General features: G+C 43.3%; 1 non-coding gene across 1 annotated transcript; it reads right to left on the reverse strand.

Annotated features, from left to right (window-relative positions):
* Positions 1–346: 346 nt before the first annotated feature.
* On the reverse strand, positions 347–510 carry LOC132385318 (U1 spliceosomal RNA). Its single transcript, XR_009509148.1, has one exon. It is a non-coding gene; the product is annotated as a U1 spliceosomal RNA (small nuclear RNA).
* Positions 511–17,980: the final 17,470 nt, after the last annotated feature.

Here is a 17,980-nt window from a genome sequence, read left to right on the forward strand (position 1 = left end):
TCCACAACACCCCCATCCTTAGTGTCATCAGTAAATTTACTAACCCCTTCCACCACCTCCTTATCCAGGTCATTTATAAAAATCATGAAGAGTAGGGGTCCCAGAACAGATCCCTGAGGCACACCACTGGTCACTGGCCTCCATGCAGAATATGACCCATCTACAACCACTCTTTGCCTTCTGTGGGCAAGCCAGTTCTGGATCCACAAAGCAATGTCCCCTTGGATCCCATGCCTCCTTACTTTCTCAATATTCCTTGCATGGGTTACCTTACCAAATGCCTTGCTGAAATCCATATACACTACATCTACTGCATCTACTTCATCAATGTGTTTAGTCACATCCTCAAATTACAGCACGAACGCAGTCCCCCACTACTACAAATTTTGCAGTCAAGTGTCCCGCATTTGGAGACATCGCAGGCATCAGCACTCCCAAAGTGCAATGGGATAGCCTCATCCTGGAAGAACCGTCTTAATGATCATGGTCTCTCCCCTGCCAGGTAAGTATTGCTTATGACTTATTCAGTATGCCTACAAGAAAATGTATCTCAGGGTTGTATATGGTGACATATATGCACTTTGATAATAAATTTACTTTGACTATGACTCTCATAACTTTCCATCAGGTCTCCCCTCAGCTTCCAACACTCCAAAGAAAACAAGCCAAGTTTGCCCAACCTCTTCTTGTCTTCTCCAATCCAGGAAGCATCTGGTGAACCTCATTTGCACCCCTTTCCTAGGCTTCCACATCCTTCCTGTAGTGTGGTGATCAGAACTGCACAGAATAGTCTAAATGTGGCCTAACTAAAATATTATTGAATACCTGACTGGCAGACCACAGTACGTGCGCTTGCAACACACGGGGCTCCACAGAGGACTGTCCTGTCCCCCTTTCTCTTCACCATCTACACCTCGGACTTCAACCACTGCACAGAGTCTTGCCATCTTCAGAAGTTTTCTGATGACTCTGCCATAGTTGGATGCATCAGCAAGGGAGATGAGGCGTACAGGGCTACGGTGGGAAACTTTGTCACATGGTGTGAGCAGAATCATCTGCAGCTTAATGTGAAAAAGACTAAGGAGCTGGTGGTGGACCTGAAGAGGGCCAAGGCACCGGTGACTCCTGTTTCCATCCAAGGGGTCAGTGTGGACATGAATTACAAGAACCTGGGGATACGAATTGACAATAAACTGGACTGGTCAAAGAACACTGAGGCTGTCTACAAGAAGGGTCAGAGCCGTCTCTGTTTCCTGAGGAGACTGAGGTCCTTTAACATCTGCCGGATGATGCTGAGAATATTCTACGAGTCTGTGGTGGCCAGTCCTATCATGTGTGCTGTTGTGTGCTGGGGCAGCAGGCTGAGGGTAGCAGACACCAACAGAACCAACAAACTCATTCGTAAGGCCAGTGATGTTGTGGGGCTGGAACTGGACTCTCTGACAGTGGTGTCTGAAAAGAGGATGCTGTCCAAGTTGCACGCCATCTTGGACAATGACTCCCATCCACTCCATAATGTACTGGTTAGGCACAGGAGTACATTCAGCCAGAGACTCATTCCACCGAGATGTAACACAGAGCCTCATAGGAAGTCATTCCTGCCTGTGGCCATCAAACTTTACAACTCCTCCCTCGGAGTGTCAGACACCCTGAGCCAATAGGCTGGTCCTGTACTTATTTCCACTTGGAATAATTTACTTATTACCATTTAATTATTTTTGGTTTTATTTTTCTATATTTCTACTCTATTCTTGGTTGGTGCAACTGTAACAAAATCCAATTTCCCTCAGGATCAATAAAGTAAATCAATAAATCTGTCTGTCTGTCTGTATACAGCTGTGACATGACTTCCTGATGTTTCTGCTCAATGCTCCATCCTAACAACATAGAATGTCAGACTTGGGTGACAAAAAGTGTGAGAGAGTAGGTGTGCTGGCTTCCCCAGTGAGAGATAAATATTGGTAATGGTATTGGTTTATTATTTTGATGTGTACAGTGAAAAGCTTGTCTTGTTTACTGTCTATGGAAATCAAACTGTTACACAATGCATTAAGGTAGAAAAATGTAAAACAACAACAGTGCAGAATAAAGTTGGTCAGTGGTTAGATAATGCTGCAGCTCTGTTAAACGTTGTTTAGACCACACTAGGAGTATTGTGTTCAATTCTGGTCACCTCAATATAGGAAGGATGTGCAAGCTTAAGAGAGGATGCAGAGGACGTTTTTCAGGATGTTGCTTGGATTAGAGAAATGTCTGAGTATAGACTGGGTGAGCTTGGTCTTTTCTCTCTGGAGCAAAGGAAAATAAGAGATGACTTGATAAAGATTTTCATGATGATAAGAGGCATAAATCAAATTGATAGTCAGAGACTTTTCCCCAGGACAAAAATAGCTAAAACATGAGGTTGTAACATTCAGGTGCTTGGAAGAAATTATAGCAGGGTTATCAAAGGTACATTTTTCACACAGTGGTAGGTATGTGCATTGTCCAGACAGGGGTAATGGAAGCAGATACATAATGGCTATTTAAGATAGAAGGCTGGAGGATAGAAAAGTGGAGGGCTATGTAGGAGAGAAGGATGAGATTGATCTAAGAGTAAGTTAGTGTATCGACACAACATCGTGGGCTGAATGTTCTGCACTGTGCTGTAATTTTCTACAATAAGATCCATAGGTGGATGCAAAAGATCTCCCAGCACTATTTCAAGGAAGAGCAGAGAAATTGCTCAGATGTTTGGTTAATATTTTACTCTCAATTACTTGATTAATTACAATTATCTGGTTGCTATCTCTTTCCCATTGGTGGGAACATGAAATGTAAAATTTGATTGCCATTTTCCTCCACATTGTAACAAATATCAAAAGATATTCGAATTGAGATAACAAATAGTGATTAAACTAAATAAATGGCAGTCATTTTGTTTTCCATTTTCATTAAATATGTTCAGAAACTAGGGAGAAACTTGTCAAAGAAATTGTATGATGACCTACCATGCAACAGTATATTTTTTCATTAATGAAAGTCTGGCCTAATAGATCCAAATTGGCTGGAAGTTGAATTATCAAATAAAGCTGTATTCTAATTAGATCACTTAGTTTTATGAATTTGGGCTGATTCCCTCTTGGAGTTAACACATTCAAAAAATAGAGAGGAGATAGTATGCATGCGGGTATTCTGCACTGCCTACCAGCCTCTTGCTTGCTGCTTTCGGATGAAGGTGTCGACATCTGACAGTCTCTCACTGGCTGCTCCCAAAGAAAGGTCACTTCATTCAGATGCTCTCTCTCTCTCTCTCTCTCTCTCTCTCTCTCTCTCTCTCTCTCTCTCTCTCTCTCTCTCTCTCTCTCTCTCTCTGTCCCTCGATGCTCTCAGAGGATGGTGCCGAAGTTCTGGGTCTGCGTTTTGTGGATTGGACTCTGTAGTTCACATTATGATTGATGCACTATCAATTTCTCACTCTGAGATGCAAGGCGAGATATCGGCTTTTATTGACTGGAAGAAGGAACAAGCAGTGAGTGACCACCATACTACATCCTGGAGACTGAGAGGCCGGGCTCAGACCTAGATCGCCTTTATACCGGGGTCAGTGGGAGGAGCCACAGAAGCAGTCAGCAGGGGGCGTGTCCTGACAGGTATATGTAGTTCACCACAATGATGTGCTTGTAGTTTCTGATCCCTCCTTTTCTTTGATGCTATTTTGAGCAATTTTGAATCAGAGTAGTCTGCAGATAACAAGCACTGAGCTGAGCTCCATATGCAGGACTCTTTCGACTTTCTGTTTTAAATTCTGTTGTTTTCTTTGTTGTTGTTTGTGTGATTTGTTTTTTATGTGCGGGGGGGTGGTGTTTGATGTTTTCCTTTGAACAGGTTTCATGATTTTCTTTGTTTTGTAGCTGGAGAAGACAAATCTCATAGTTGCATCCTGCATACACACTTCGATAATAAATGTACTTTGAATCTCTGAATCTTTGAGAAAGTTGTGTAAGGACCCCCACCACCCAGGACATGCCTTCTTCTCATTGTTACCATCGGGTAGGAGCTACAGAAACCTGAAGGCATACACTCATTGATTCAGGAACAGCTTCTTCCCCTCTGCCAAAGTGGACTTTGAACCAATGAACACTACCTCACTTTTTTTATATTATCTCTGTGTTGCACTATTTTTAACCAAGCACATTAACAATGCACATTATATACTTACAGTGAGCTGTTCTCACTGACAGCAGAAGGGGCAAAGGCAGGCCACTGGTGCCTTAAAACCAGTTGCTCTGGGCAGATGGGGCTCATGGTAGCTCATCTAAGAGAGGGAAAACTCTGATTCCAAACCTCGGCTGCCTTGCGGCTATACCCGCTCACGGGAAAGGCTTCGGGAGTAAACCCCGAGGAAAAATCTGGAGTCGGAGTCCTGAAGGCGGCTGACTGCTGTACCCAGCACCGGCACGGCAACCCCTGCAATGCTGCTGGCACCAAACCGTACCGACTTCCGTCGTTCCTTTGGACCTGTCATCAACATGGAGGGGGGGGGGGGTCCCACTGCATGGGCAACAGACGGATCTCCTTATCAATTCTGCCCTGGCTTGCGCCCTGGAGAAGCCACTCCAGCTTCACTCCAATGACTACTAGAGGCACAGTACCCATGGTCAACCACGACCGATGGATTTACTTACTTATTTATTTTTTTCTTCTATATTATGTATTACATTGAACTGCTTCTGCTAACAAATTTCACGAGACCTGCCGATGATAATGAACCTGATTCTAATATGATTCAAAATTTGTCACATTCCCTTACAACTTAGAAAGCCACTCTGCCCCTCCCTTGATCATTAGTCCATAAGTCATGGTGTTCACAGACCTCCACTGTCCTAGCATTTACCATAAGGCCATAAGAAATTGGAGCAGAATCAGGCCATGCAGCCTATTGGAGTCTGCTCTGCCATTCCATCTTGGCTGATCTCAGATCCCATACCCAATACACCTGCCTTGTCACCATATCCCCTAATGCCCTGACCAATCAAGAATCTATCAACTTCCGCTTTAAATACACCCACAGATTTGGCCTCCACTGTAGTCTGTGGCAGAGCATTCCACAGATTCACTACTCCCTGGCTAAAAAAAATTCCTCCTTACCTCTGTTCTAAAAGGTCACTTCTTGGCATTGGTGCCGAAGTGTGCATGGTAAAACATAGAACCAGTGTTGCCTGGTTCAGAGTCACGCGCATGAGTCTGCTGGAGGCTCTGCTGACAGGGCTTACTGAGACATTCAGCACCTCTGCCAGGCATCTTAGAAAGTTTCCTATAGTCCTGCGTGTATTAGCAAGGACTGTGTGAACTTGGTCAGGCATTTGTTGTATAAAGAGTTCTCTAAAACTAAAACAAGGACAATAGAGCTTGTTTGATTGCCCAGGAGAGATAGCATGTATCCATTAGTTCTGAAGGCCGAGCATCACCCAAGCTGGGCAAGGAGAGCAACTGTCTGACGTGCTCAGACCCAGGCAGTCCAGCAGTCTGTCATAGGTGAGTTTTCAGAGTGACATGTTTATCACGTGCAGGCGGGTCTTCTGGGAGACTCACCACTCTGGATGCCGTGGAACTACTTAGCGTTGCTACAACGTAGTAAAATTTGGCATTGTCCACGGTGATTCCTCACAGTGCAAACTGGGCTTCTGCCTGTGGAAATCATGTGGTAGCGTGCTGCTCCCAAAACATCAGCAGCTTCAAAGCGGCTGCGTTGGTCGACATGTCGTCGAGTAACTCTGGAGTTGTCTGACAGTGTTGGGGTCACCAATGTAGGATTTTGTGAATAAGACATGAGAGTCATCTCATGTGTTTAATAAAATCACAGCCTTTTACTTCCATTATGAACAAACCAAAAACTGCCACCTTGCCCTGAAGTCATTACGTCAGACATCATCTCTTAAAGTGAACACAACAGCTCATTGACAGTGATTGTGAATTATGTCGAATAGTTTTTATTATGAATAATATGTGCCCTCTGTCACCCGCTACATTACCCTACAAGAGCACAATCTGGGTGGTGGCAGTCTCTGATGATGCTGCTTTCCTGCAACAATGCTCCATTCGATGGATAGGGAAGCTAGTCTTTTCCCCAGATTAGAAATGTCAGATACTAGAAGATATAGGTTTAAGGTTAGAGGGGAACACAGACAACACACTAGAGGAACTCAGCAGGTTGAGCAGCATCTGTGGAAACGAGCAGTCAACATTTCGGGCCAAGACCATTCGTCAGGACTGAAGAGGGGGCCCTATAAAGAAGGTAGGGGGAGGGTGGCAAGGAGAAAGCTGGAAGGTGTCAGGTGAAAAACCAGTAAGGGGAAAGATCAAGGGGTGGGGGAGGGGATAGGCAGGAAAGGTGAAGAAGGAATGTAAGGGGAAAGCACTATGTGTAGTAGAAGGAGGCAGAATTATGAGAGAGGTGATAGACAGCTGGAGGAGGAGACAGAGTGAAACTGGGATGGGGGCCAAACTCAGGTTGGAGGAGCAACACCTCATATACCGTCTGGGTGGTCTCCAGCCCCTTGGTATGAACATCGAATTCTCCAACTTCTGGTAATTCCCCCCCCTCTCCCTTCCCCCATCCCACGTGTTGCTTTGACCACATCATCTGCAGTGTACTTTGTGTTAAATTTAAAGGGGAAGTTTAAACTAGATTTGTGAGGCATGCTTTTTTTACAGAGAGTGGTAGGTGCCTGCAACACACTGCCGGGGAAGCTGGTAGAAGCAGGCAAAATGACTGTGTTTAAAAGGCATTCAGATAGCCACAGGAGTGGGGAGATACAGATCAGGTGCCAGATGGGATTTCACATGCAAATCCTGAAGAATCTCAGCCCAAAACATTAACCATTTATTCCACTCCATAGATGCTGTCTGACTTGCTGAGTTCCTCCAGCATTTTGTGTGTGTTGCTCAAGATTTCCAGCATCTGCAGAATCTCTTGTGTTTTGTGGTTGAAGGGAAGTAGCTGTTCTTGAACTTGGTGTGGGACTTCAGACTTCTGTACCTCCTGTCCATATCAGTATGTTGACAGCAATTTTAAGTGATGAGCCAAAGTTCAGATTCAGGTTCAGTTTCAGAGTCATATTCACTTATTTATCGCAGGGTGTGCTAGGGACAGGCCGCAAATGTTACCACATATTCTGGCGCCAATCTAGTATGCTCACAGTGCTCAGCAGAACAACTCAAAACACAGCAAAACAAGCCCCTTTCTCCTCTCCCACCCTCCTACACACTCGGATGGTCTTCCAACTTCACAATCGATCTCAACTTCAGGACTTCCAACTGACCTTTGGGCTTCAGTTGTCAGTATCGACCCCCAGAATGGACCCCAAGTTCCAAGCTCGCTGACAATTGGCTAAAGCAAAGTGAGACAAAGCTATATTTGAACTACTCTCTAATTTGCTGATGGACTTTGCATGGTCTGAAGTTAAACCCTCTAATATTAAAAAAAAATCAAACATTAATCAGATTTGGCCACCCAAGTTGCCAAGGAAGCGCGAATCTCAGTGATCATTACCACCTGGTCCTGATAACAGGATTGCCTGAGGAGTAGAAATTGAAGACAGCATTGTTCTTCTTGGACCCTGGGCACAGACTTGCCTTTGAAATGTATTTATTTTTAAAATGTATTTATTGAGATACAACACAAAATGGGCCTAGCAACTCCCGATATAACCCAAGCCTGTTTATCATTTGGATCTGAATTCTGATAATAAATGCTGATGTAACACTGAAGGGTTTCTGAGACCACTGATCAATTGCAGTCACACGGGAAGGATATCCAAACTCCTGCTGAGTTTCATTAGGAGCACATGTTCGGAACACATTGTATGTGTTACGTTCTTTCATTTTCTTTTAACAACCTCTTGAATCCCGCGAGAGTTTTCAATAGAATACTCCATGGGAATGCATTTTGCATTTCACCTCTACTGATTCATATAGTCAGAGGTTAGAAACTCCTTTCATTAGAAGTGGAAAACAAAAAAAAAGCTGCAGCTGTTGGAAATCTGAAATGAAAACCAGGAAATGCTATGCAGGTCAGGCAGCACCTGCAGAAAGAAGTCAGGCAGTCTGTACTTAATAAAGTCAGTTTCTTCTCTAATGAATAAAGTGGCCACTGAGTGTACGTTCATGGTCTTCTGCTGCTGTAACCCATCCACTTCAAGGTTCACGTGTTGTGCATTCAGAGATGCTCTTCTGCACACCACTGCTGCAATGTGTGGTTATTTGAGTTACTGTCACTTTCCCATCAGCTTGAACCAGTCTGGCCATTCTCCTCTGATCTCTCTCATTAACAATATGTTTTCATCCACAGAACTGCTGCTCACTGGATTTTTGTTTTGTTTTTCCCACCATTCTCTATAAACTCCAGAGACTGTTGTGTGTGAAAATCCCAGGACATCTGCAGTTTCTGAGATACTCAAATCACCCCATCTGGCACCAACAATCATTCCACAGTCAAAGTAATTTAGATTTCATTTATTCCCCATTCTGATGTTTGGTGTGAATGGCAAATGAGCCTCTTGACCATGTCTGCATGCTTTTATGCATTGAATTGCTGCCACGTGATTGGCTGATTCGGTATTTGCATTAGCAAGCAGGTTGCAGAGGCATACCTAATAAACTGGCCATAGCATATATATCAGAATTGGGAAAAGTTAGAGGTCAACAAGTTTTGAGACACTAGAAGAACATGGAGGGGTGGAGAGATTAGGGAAGGAAAGTATCTGATAGTGTAGAGAGTAGGCATTCGGTGCCTTTCCGGCAGCCCAATCAGCAGTGTGAACAGCGCAGAGACAAGCAGAGTGGCCATTGTTGGGAGTGGGCCAATGGTGAGAGTGGGAGTGGCAGGCTTTGGCTCAAAGGAGGCTTTGGCTTGGGTAAGCTTCTGTTAAGTTTCACTTTCTTCTTACTGTGTTGGGGGTACTTAGTGTAGTTTAAGTAGCCATTGTGTGTTCTTCATGCTGAATGCTGGAGTCGTGGGAGACTCAGAGTCTCCCAGAGAACTATATCTTCCTGAAGTGCTTCCGGCTGCAGCTCCTTGAAAGGTCGTGTTCGGGATCTGGAGCAGCAGCTGGATAACCGTGAACAGAACACCCGGATGGTATGTCACCTCCTTGGTGCCGGGGTCCAGGATGCTTCGTATTGTGTCCACAGTATTTTGGAGGGTGAGGGAGAGCAACCAGATGTCTTGGTACATATTGATACCAATGACATAGGAAGGGAAAGCAAAGAGATCCTGAAAAAACAATTTAGAGAGCTAGGTAGAAAGCTGAGAAGCAGGACCTCCCGGGTAGTAATTTCTGGATTGCTGTCTGTGTCACGTGTTTAGGGGAGAAACAGGATGATTTGGCAGATAAATGCATGGCTGAGGATATGGTGCAGGGAGCAGGGCTTCAGGTTCTTCGATCATTGGGATCTCTTCTGGGGAAGGTATGACCTGTTCAAAAGTGATGGGTTGCACCTGAACCCGAGGGGGACCAATATTCTCGTGGGCAGATTTGTTAGAGCTGTTGGGAGGGTTTAAACTAATTTGACAGAGGCATGGGAACCGGAGTGAAGGGACTCAGATGAAGATGGATGGCAAAGAGGCAAAGGCAGTCAGACAGTCAGAAAGGGCAGGCAGATAATAGGACATCATTGCCAGCAGGGTGATTATCAGTGCATTAGGGATGCAGAATCAAAAAGGGTAGCAAATATAGTACTCAAAGTGTTATATCTCAATGTACAGAATATAAGAAATAAAGTGGATGATTTTGTTGCACTATTACAGACTGTTAGGTATGAAGTTGCCGTCATCACTGAGTCGTGGCTGAAGGATGGGTGTAGTTGGGAGCTGAATGTCCAAGGTCACACATTGTATTGGAGGGATAAGAAGGTAGGCAGAGAGGGTGGCGTGTCTCTACTGGTAAAGAATGGCATCAAATCAGTAGAAAGATATGACATAGGATCAGAAGGTGTTGGATCCTTGTGGGTTGAGTTAAGAAACTGCAAGGGTAAAAGGACCCTGATGGCAGTTACATACAGGCCTCCCAACAGTGGCTGGGATGTGAACCACAGGTTACAACAGGAAATAAAAAAGGTGTGTCAAAACGGCAATATTATGATAGTCATGGGAGATTTTAAAATGCAGCTAGACTGGGAAAATCTGGTTGGTAATTGATCTCAAGAGAGTGAATTTGTTGAATACTTGCAAGGTGGCTTTTTAGAGTAGTTTGTCTTTGAACCTACTAGGGGATCTGTTATGCTGGATTGAGTTCAACTTGAAATTTGATAGGGAATAAGAAAAGTCTGATGTAGTAGTATTTCTGTGGAGTAAAGAAAATTACAGTAGTATGAGAGAGGAGTTTAGAACATGAACATAGAAGAGTACAGCACAGGAACAGGCCATTCAGCCCACAGCGTTGTGCCAAACCAGCCAAAAAGCAAATCAAAAGCACCCAAACTCTAATCCCTCCTACCTCCACCATGTCCATATCCCTCCATCTTCCTCACATTCATGTGCCTATCCAAACATCTCTTAAAAGCATCCAATGCATTAGCTTCAACCATCGTATCAGGCAGCACATTCCAGGCATCCACAAACAGAGGCAAGGGGGGATTTCTTTAGGCAGAGTGTGATGAATCCATGGAATTTATTGCCAGAGACTGCTGTGGAATCCAAGTCATTAGGTTTACTTAAAGTGGGGGTTGTTAGCTTGTTGATTAATAAGGATGTCAAAGGTTATGGGGAAAAGGCATTGAACAGAATATCCTACAAAAAGTAGTGGATACAGCCCAGTCCATCATGGGTAAAGCCCTCCCCACCATTGAGCAAATCTGCATGAAGTGTTGTCACAGGAAGGCAGTATCCATCATCAGGGATCCCCACCATCCAGGTCATGCTCTCTTCTCACTCCTGTCATCAGGAAGGTACAGGAGCCTCAGGACCCACACCACCAGGTTCAGGAACAGTTATTACCCCTCAACCATCAGGCTTTTAAACCAAAGGGGATAACTTTACTCGCCCCAGTATGGAAATATTCCCACAACCTATGGACTACTTTCAAGGACTCTTCATCTTGAGTTCCTGATATTTATTGTTTATTTATTATTGTTTTTGTATTTGCAGTTTGTTGCCTTTTGCACACTGGCTGAATGCCCAGATTGGTGCAGTCTTGGCCAAAGTAGTTTGGAAAGAGATGCTGGCAGTGATGACAGCAGAGCAGCAAAGGCTGGAGTTTCTGGGAAAATGGGTAAGGTGCAGGATAGATGTACAGTGTTCAAAAAACTCAAGTGGCAAAATAGTACAACTGTGGCTGACAAAGGAAGTCAAAGTTAATGTAAAAGCAAAAGAGAGGGCATACAACAAAGCAAAAATTAGCTGGAAGTTAGAGGATTGGGGAACTTTTAAACACCTACAGAAAGCAACTAAAGGATTCATTAGGGGGAAAAGATGAAGTAGGAAAGCAAGCTAGCAAACAATATTAAGGTGGATAGAAAAAGCTTTTTCAAGTATATAAGAAAATAAAAGAGAGATGAGAGTGGATATAGGACCCCTAGAAAATGAGCCTGGAGAAATAATAACGGGGACAAGGTAATAGCAGATAAACTAAATCAGTATTTTCCATCTGTCTTCACTGTGGAAGACACTAGCTGTGTGAAGGGTATGAGAGATGAGAAGTGAGTGCAGTTACTGTTACAAGGTGCTCAAAAAGCCAAAAGACCTAAAGGTACATAAGTCACCTGGACCAGATGAACTGCACCCTAAGGTTCTGAAAGAGGTAATGGTGGAGATTGTGATCTTGATCTTTCAAAAATCATTGGACTCTGGCATAGTGCCAGAGGACTAGAAAATTGCCAGTGTAATTCCACTCCTTAAGAAAGGAGGAAGGCAGCAGAAAGGAAATTATAGACCTGTTAGCCTGACCTCAGTGGTTGTGAAGATATTCAAGTCAATTATTAAGGATGAACTGATGGAGTACTTGGTGACACAGGGCAAGATAGGACATAGTCAACATGGTTTCCCTGAGGGAAAATCCTGCCGGACAAACCTGTTGGAATTCTTTGAGGAGATTACAAGTAGGATAGCTAAAGGGGGTGTAGTGGGAGTTGTATATTTGGACTTTAAGAAGGCTTTGACAAGGTGCCACAGATAAGGCTGCTTACCAAGTTAAGAGCACATGGTATTACAGGAAAGTTACTGGCATGGTTAGAGCATTGGCTGATTGGTAGTAGGCAGCGAGTAGGAATAATAAAATCCTTTTTTGATTGACTACCAGTGACTACTGGTGTTCCACAGGGGACGGTGTTGTGGCTGCTTCTTTTTATGATTTAGACGATAGAATAGATGGTTTTGTTGCCAAGTTTGCAGAGGATACAAAGATTGGTGGAAGGATGGGCACTGTTGAGGAAACAAGAAGGCTGCAGAAGGATTTAGACAGATTAGGAGAATGGGCAAGAAAGTGACAAATGGAATACAATGATGAAAAATGCATGCTCACACACTTTGGTAAAAGAAATGAATGTGCAGACTATTTTCTAAACGGGGAGAAAATCCAAAAATCTGAGATGCAAAGGGACTTGGGAGGCCTTGTGCAGAACACACTAAAGGTTAACTTGCAGGTTGAGACAGTGATGAGGAAGGCAAATGCAATGTTAGCATTCATTTCATGAGGTCTAGAATTCAAGAGCAGGGATGTGATGCTGATGCTTTATAAGGCACTGGTGAGGCCTCACCTTGAGTATTGTGAATAGATTTGAGCTCCTCATCTAAGGAAAGATGTTTTAGCTTTGGGGAGGGTTCAGTGGAGGTTCACAAGGATGATTCCAGGAATGAAAGGGTTAACATACGAGGAACATTTGATGACTGCGGGCCTGTACTCACTGGAATTCAGAAGGATGAGGAGGGATCTCAAGACAGAGTAGAAGTGGAAAGGATGTTTCCCATGGTGAAAGAGTCTAGGACAAGAGGGCACAGCCTCAGGATCTAAGGAATCCATTTAGAGCAGAGATGTGGAGAAATTTCTTATGTCAGAGAGTGGTGAATTTGTGTAATTTGTTACCACAGGCAGCTGTGGAGGCAAGGTTGTTGGGTGTATTTAAGGCAAAGATTGATAGGTTCTTGATTGGCCACGGCATCAAAGGTTACATACATGGACATAAATAGGACATACATGGTAAATGGTAGGGCATTGAAGAATGCAGTAGAACAGAATAATGGTGCATAGTTCCCTGAAGGTGGAATCTCATGTGGATAGGGTGGTGAAGAAAGCTTTTGGTATGCTGGCCTTTATAAATCAGAGCATTGAGTATAGGAGTTAAGAGGTAATGTTAAAATTGTACAAGGCATTGGTAAGGCTGAATTTGGAGTATTGTGTACAGTTCTGGTCACAGAATTATGGGAAAGATGTCAACAAAATAGAGAGAGTACAGAGAAAATTTACTAGAATGTTACCTGGGTTTCAGCACCTAAGTTACAGGGAAAGATTGAACAAGTTAGGTCTTTATTCTTTGGAGCATAGAAGGTTGAGGGGGGACTTGATAGAGGTATTTAAAATTATGAGGGGGATAGATAGAGTTGACGTGGATAGGCTTTTTCCATTGAGAGTATGGGATATTCAAACAAGAGGACATGAGTTGAGAGTTGAGGGAAAAAGTTTAAGGATAACACGAGGGGGAATTTCTTTACTCAGAGAGTGGTAGCTGTGTGGAATGAGCTTCCAGTAGAAGTGGTAGAGGCAGGTTCGGTATTATCATTTAAAGTAAAATTGGATAGGTATATGGACAGGAAAGGAATGGAGGGTTATGGGCTGAATGCGGGCCAGTGGGACTAGGTGAGAGTAAGCATTCGGCACGGACTAGAAGGGCCAAGATGTGTTGTTTCCGTGCTGTAATTGTTATATGGTTATATGGTTACGGGGACAAGGCCAGGGAATGGGGCTGAGGGAAAATGGATCAGTCATGGCTGAATGGCAGAGCAGATTCGATGGAACAAATGGCCTAATTCTGCTCCTATGTCTTATGGTCTTATGGAACTGTGGACCTCACAACCTATCTCATTGTGGCCTTGCACCTTATTGTCTGCTTGTACCCGTAACTGTAACACTTTATTCTGCCTCCAATTATATCTTTTCCACCGTACCTCAGTATATGAGGCTATAACAATCCAATTTATTAACTTAGATCCTGAGAGCAAGAGAGGCCAAAGGGGAGGAATCCAGATGATTTGGGAATTCTGAAGATGGATCATGGCTGAGAATTCCTGAACAATGAAATGGCTCAATGGCAGAAGAAATTGAGCATCATGTCAACCTTAATCACTGAAGTGGGAACAAAAAAAATGAATTGTGTGTGTTTCTTTTTCACAGATACTGCCGGGACTGCCGTATATTCTCAGCATTTCTGTTGTTAGATTAGATTTGTCTGCCTGCTGAATAAATATTTAATAAAGAACATTAGTTTAAAAATTAAGAATTCTTAATGGAGAGATATGGACCAAACTGAGTATTATTGATAATAGGGCTGAGAATTAAAATCAATTTTCCAATACTGACGTCCTCCCAAAGCATTATCACAGTCAGAGTTCTTTGCAAATATTGTTCAGCCATGAGTTATGAGAAGCTTAATTGCAGTAACACCAAAATAAGGAATGTATAATTTTAGCAGAACTGATAGATCCTTAATCCCGTGCACACAGCAGCTTCAGCAACAATACAGAGCCTGGCTTTTGTTTCACAGTCAGTTGCGGTGGATGAAACCATTATTGTGATTAATAGTGTTGGTGACTAACAAGATTTAATTCCTATCTCATAGATAGATAGTTATAGATAGATAGAGAGAGAGAGAGAGAGAGAGAGAGAGAGAGAGTGAGAGAGTGTGTTATACTTTCCCCAATGCTGATCAACACCTCCTCTACTGTCACACCCCACCAGTAACTCCTCTATCCAGTATCACTTTATAGATGTATTAATTATCTATGTGTATCTCATGTATTATGTATTTTTATCTTATGTATTTATATTCATTGTGTGCTTTGTTATTGTGTTCTTTATCTTATTGTGATTTTTTGTGCTGCTTTGGATTCAGAGTAACAAATATTTTGTTCTCCTTTACCCTTGTGTACTAGAAATGATGAATTTTGAATCTAGTGGATGTTACAACGAATGATCTGACCATGTGGCTGATTAATTATGTTCTTCTGCACTTTAGTCTGTTTTTATTAACTACCTAATTCCCCTTTGCAAATGCCGTGGCAAGAAAACATCCACATTCTAATCACTCTTTTCGTAAAATAATTGTAATCGAAACTTTGCTTCAATTCTCTTTCTGGTCTTACATTTGGGCTGATTGTTACAATCTTGTCAGACAGTGGAACTAATTTATCTTAATTTACCCTTTGTCTTTTGTCTTTTGTCTGAGAAAGGAAGTGCTGGAGTTGGAGAGGGTCCAGAGGTGGTTCACAAGAATGATCCAAGATATGAGTAGCATTAGATGGTTCTGGGCCTGAACTCACTGGACCTTAGAACAAGTACTGAAAGGCCTGGACAGGTTGGATGTGGAGAGGATGTTTCCCATAGTGGGGGAATCTAGAACCAGAGGGCACAGCCTCAGAATAAAAGGATGTCCTTTTAAATCAGCGTTCAGGAGGAATTTCTTTAGCCAGAGGTTGGTGAGCCTGTGGAATTTGTTGCTACAGATGGCTGTAGAGGCCAAGTCATTGGGTATATTTGAAGCAGAGATAGGTTCAAGATAGGTTCTTGATTAATTAGGGTGTCAAAAGTTACAGGAAGAAGACAGGAGAATGGGGTTGCAAGGGATAATAAATCAGCCATGATTCAATCAAGTAGGCCCGATGTGCCAAATGGCCAATTCTGCTCCTATTTTCTTAGGGCCTGATGGCCTTAAAATATGTTGTGTAATTAAGTCTCTGTGAGTGTGCTAGAATCCATGCTGAGTTGGGAGCTGGTCACTCCTGTTGGTGCTGCTCTTCAGAGTTTGCTCGGTGGAAGACAAGCTGGATTGAGTTCATCTGCAGCTGCACGAGTGCATGATGAGGAACTGCTGCTTGCTTGTCCTTGCAGAAACAAGGCTCCAAGACAAAATCTCATGCATTATCATCCTTCAGGCCATGCTAGCCGGGGACTTGGGCTATATTATTTTTTAGTGACTATATGTTTTTCTGCTATCGTAATTATATGTACTGTGTGCGATGTATGACTATTGGCACTATGTTTTGAGTCTTGACCCCAGAGGAATGCTGTATTGTTTGACTGTATTCATGTCTATGGTTGAAGGACAATTAAACAAACTTGAACTTGAAGATCATCATTGAGATTACATTTCCTTACAGCTGAGATTAATTCAATGTGTCTGTCACACTTTATTCCAGTGTTTCCTTTTGTTTTCACACCCATTCCATAAAGAATATAGTTCATTCCACTCCACTGCTTCTCCCATTTATTCACGGTCCTTAAGAATAAACCAGGCATTCTCTGAATAAATGAGAAGTTACATGGAATATTCCACATAGGATGGGTGTGGGGAAGGGTGTGCGATATTTTGTTGACCTGACTGAATACTGAAAGGCCTGGATAGGGCAGACATGGAGAGGATGTTTCCATTAGCAGGAGAGTTCAGGATCCATAAGACCATAAGATACAGGAGCAGAAGTAGGCCATTTGGCCCATCAAGTCTGCTCTGCCATTCAATCATGGGCTGATCCAATTCTTCCAGTCATTCCCACTCTCCTGCCTTCTCCCCATACCCTGGCTAATCAAGAACCTATCTATCTCTGCCTTAAATGCACCCAATGATTTGGCCTCCACAGCCGCTCATGGCAACAAATTCTACAGATTTACCACCCTCTGACTAAAGTAATTTTTTAAATTAAATGCAATTGTGAACAATAAACAGATCAGAAATGCTGATCAAGTCAACTAGTTCCCAAAGAGAACTCTGATAGGCCAATCAGATGGTTCACTGCTGCTCAGCGATAGAACACAAAAAAATCATATGTATAACTAAGAAACATTAAAAATAGTGAAAATACCGGAGTCATGATGATCATGATGAAGTCTGCTGGAGAGAGACATTTATACACATGCTGTCCTTCATAATTCAGAGAGATTGAAGGATAAGGTTGCAGGGTGACAGAACGTGGCAGGAGCACTTGGAACTAAAAACTAATCCCTACCGGGAGAAAACAGCACCTAATCTTTCCGCATTGTTCTCCAACAGTTTAAGGGCTGAGTCCAGCTGGAATATAACTCACAAGTGCTCTTGAAAGTCGGGTATTATCCCTACCTACCAACAACCAAACATTGCCATCCTGTTCCCCTTCATGATAGCTTATGAAGAACCATGTGACTTCCCTCCCAGAGATGATCGGTGTTTGTGCACTCAACTCTCGAAGGCTTGGACCCCATCGTCGCAGATGTTTCCAACTGGAAGGCTGTTCCAAATTCTGATAGCGCAGTGAAGACAGCTTCTATCCAGTTTGTAGGTTCTCGCATCAGGCATAGAAACAGCATGAGCAGGCATGGAGAAACTTGATCGTGTGGTGCGCCGTCTCTCATAAGATGAAGGCAGCATGGCGCGAAGGTCTGCAGGGCTGTGGCTGGTGTGCATTTTGTACAGCACAGTAGCTGCAACAACCTGTTGTCTGTGGTGTAAACTACTGATGGCTAGCTGTGGCTTCATCTACGCCTTTCTTTGAATGGAATCAAGCTGGCTGAGGACACTCTGTGAGGCATTCATCCATGATAAGTGTGCATACTCCATGATGCTTCGTACCTGGGCTTTGTAAACCATGGCTCTGCCCTCTTTGTCTAGTTTGGATGCTGCTTTCCACAGAGCTCCAAGCCTTTGTCCAGCCTTGTTTGAAATAGTGGAAAGGTGTTTATCCCACACTGCAGCTCTGTTCTAAATGGACATCCTTCAATCCTGATGTCATGCCCTCCTTTCCTAGTATCCCCTACCAAGG

Source organism: Hypanus sabinus, chromosome X2, assembly GCF_030144855.1.
Source record: "Hypanus sabinus isolate sHypSab1 chromosome X2, sHypSab1.hap1, whole genome shotgun sequence".
In the NCBI taxonomy this organism is placed as follows: Eukaryota; Metazoa; Chordata; class Chondrichthyes; order Myliobatiformes; family Dasyatidae; genus Hypanus; species Hypanus sabinus.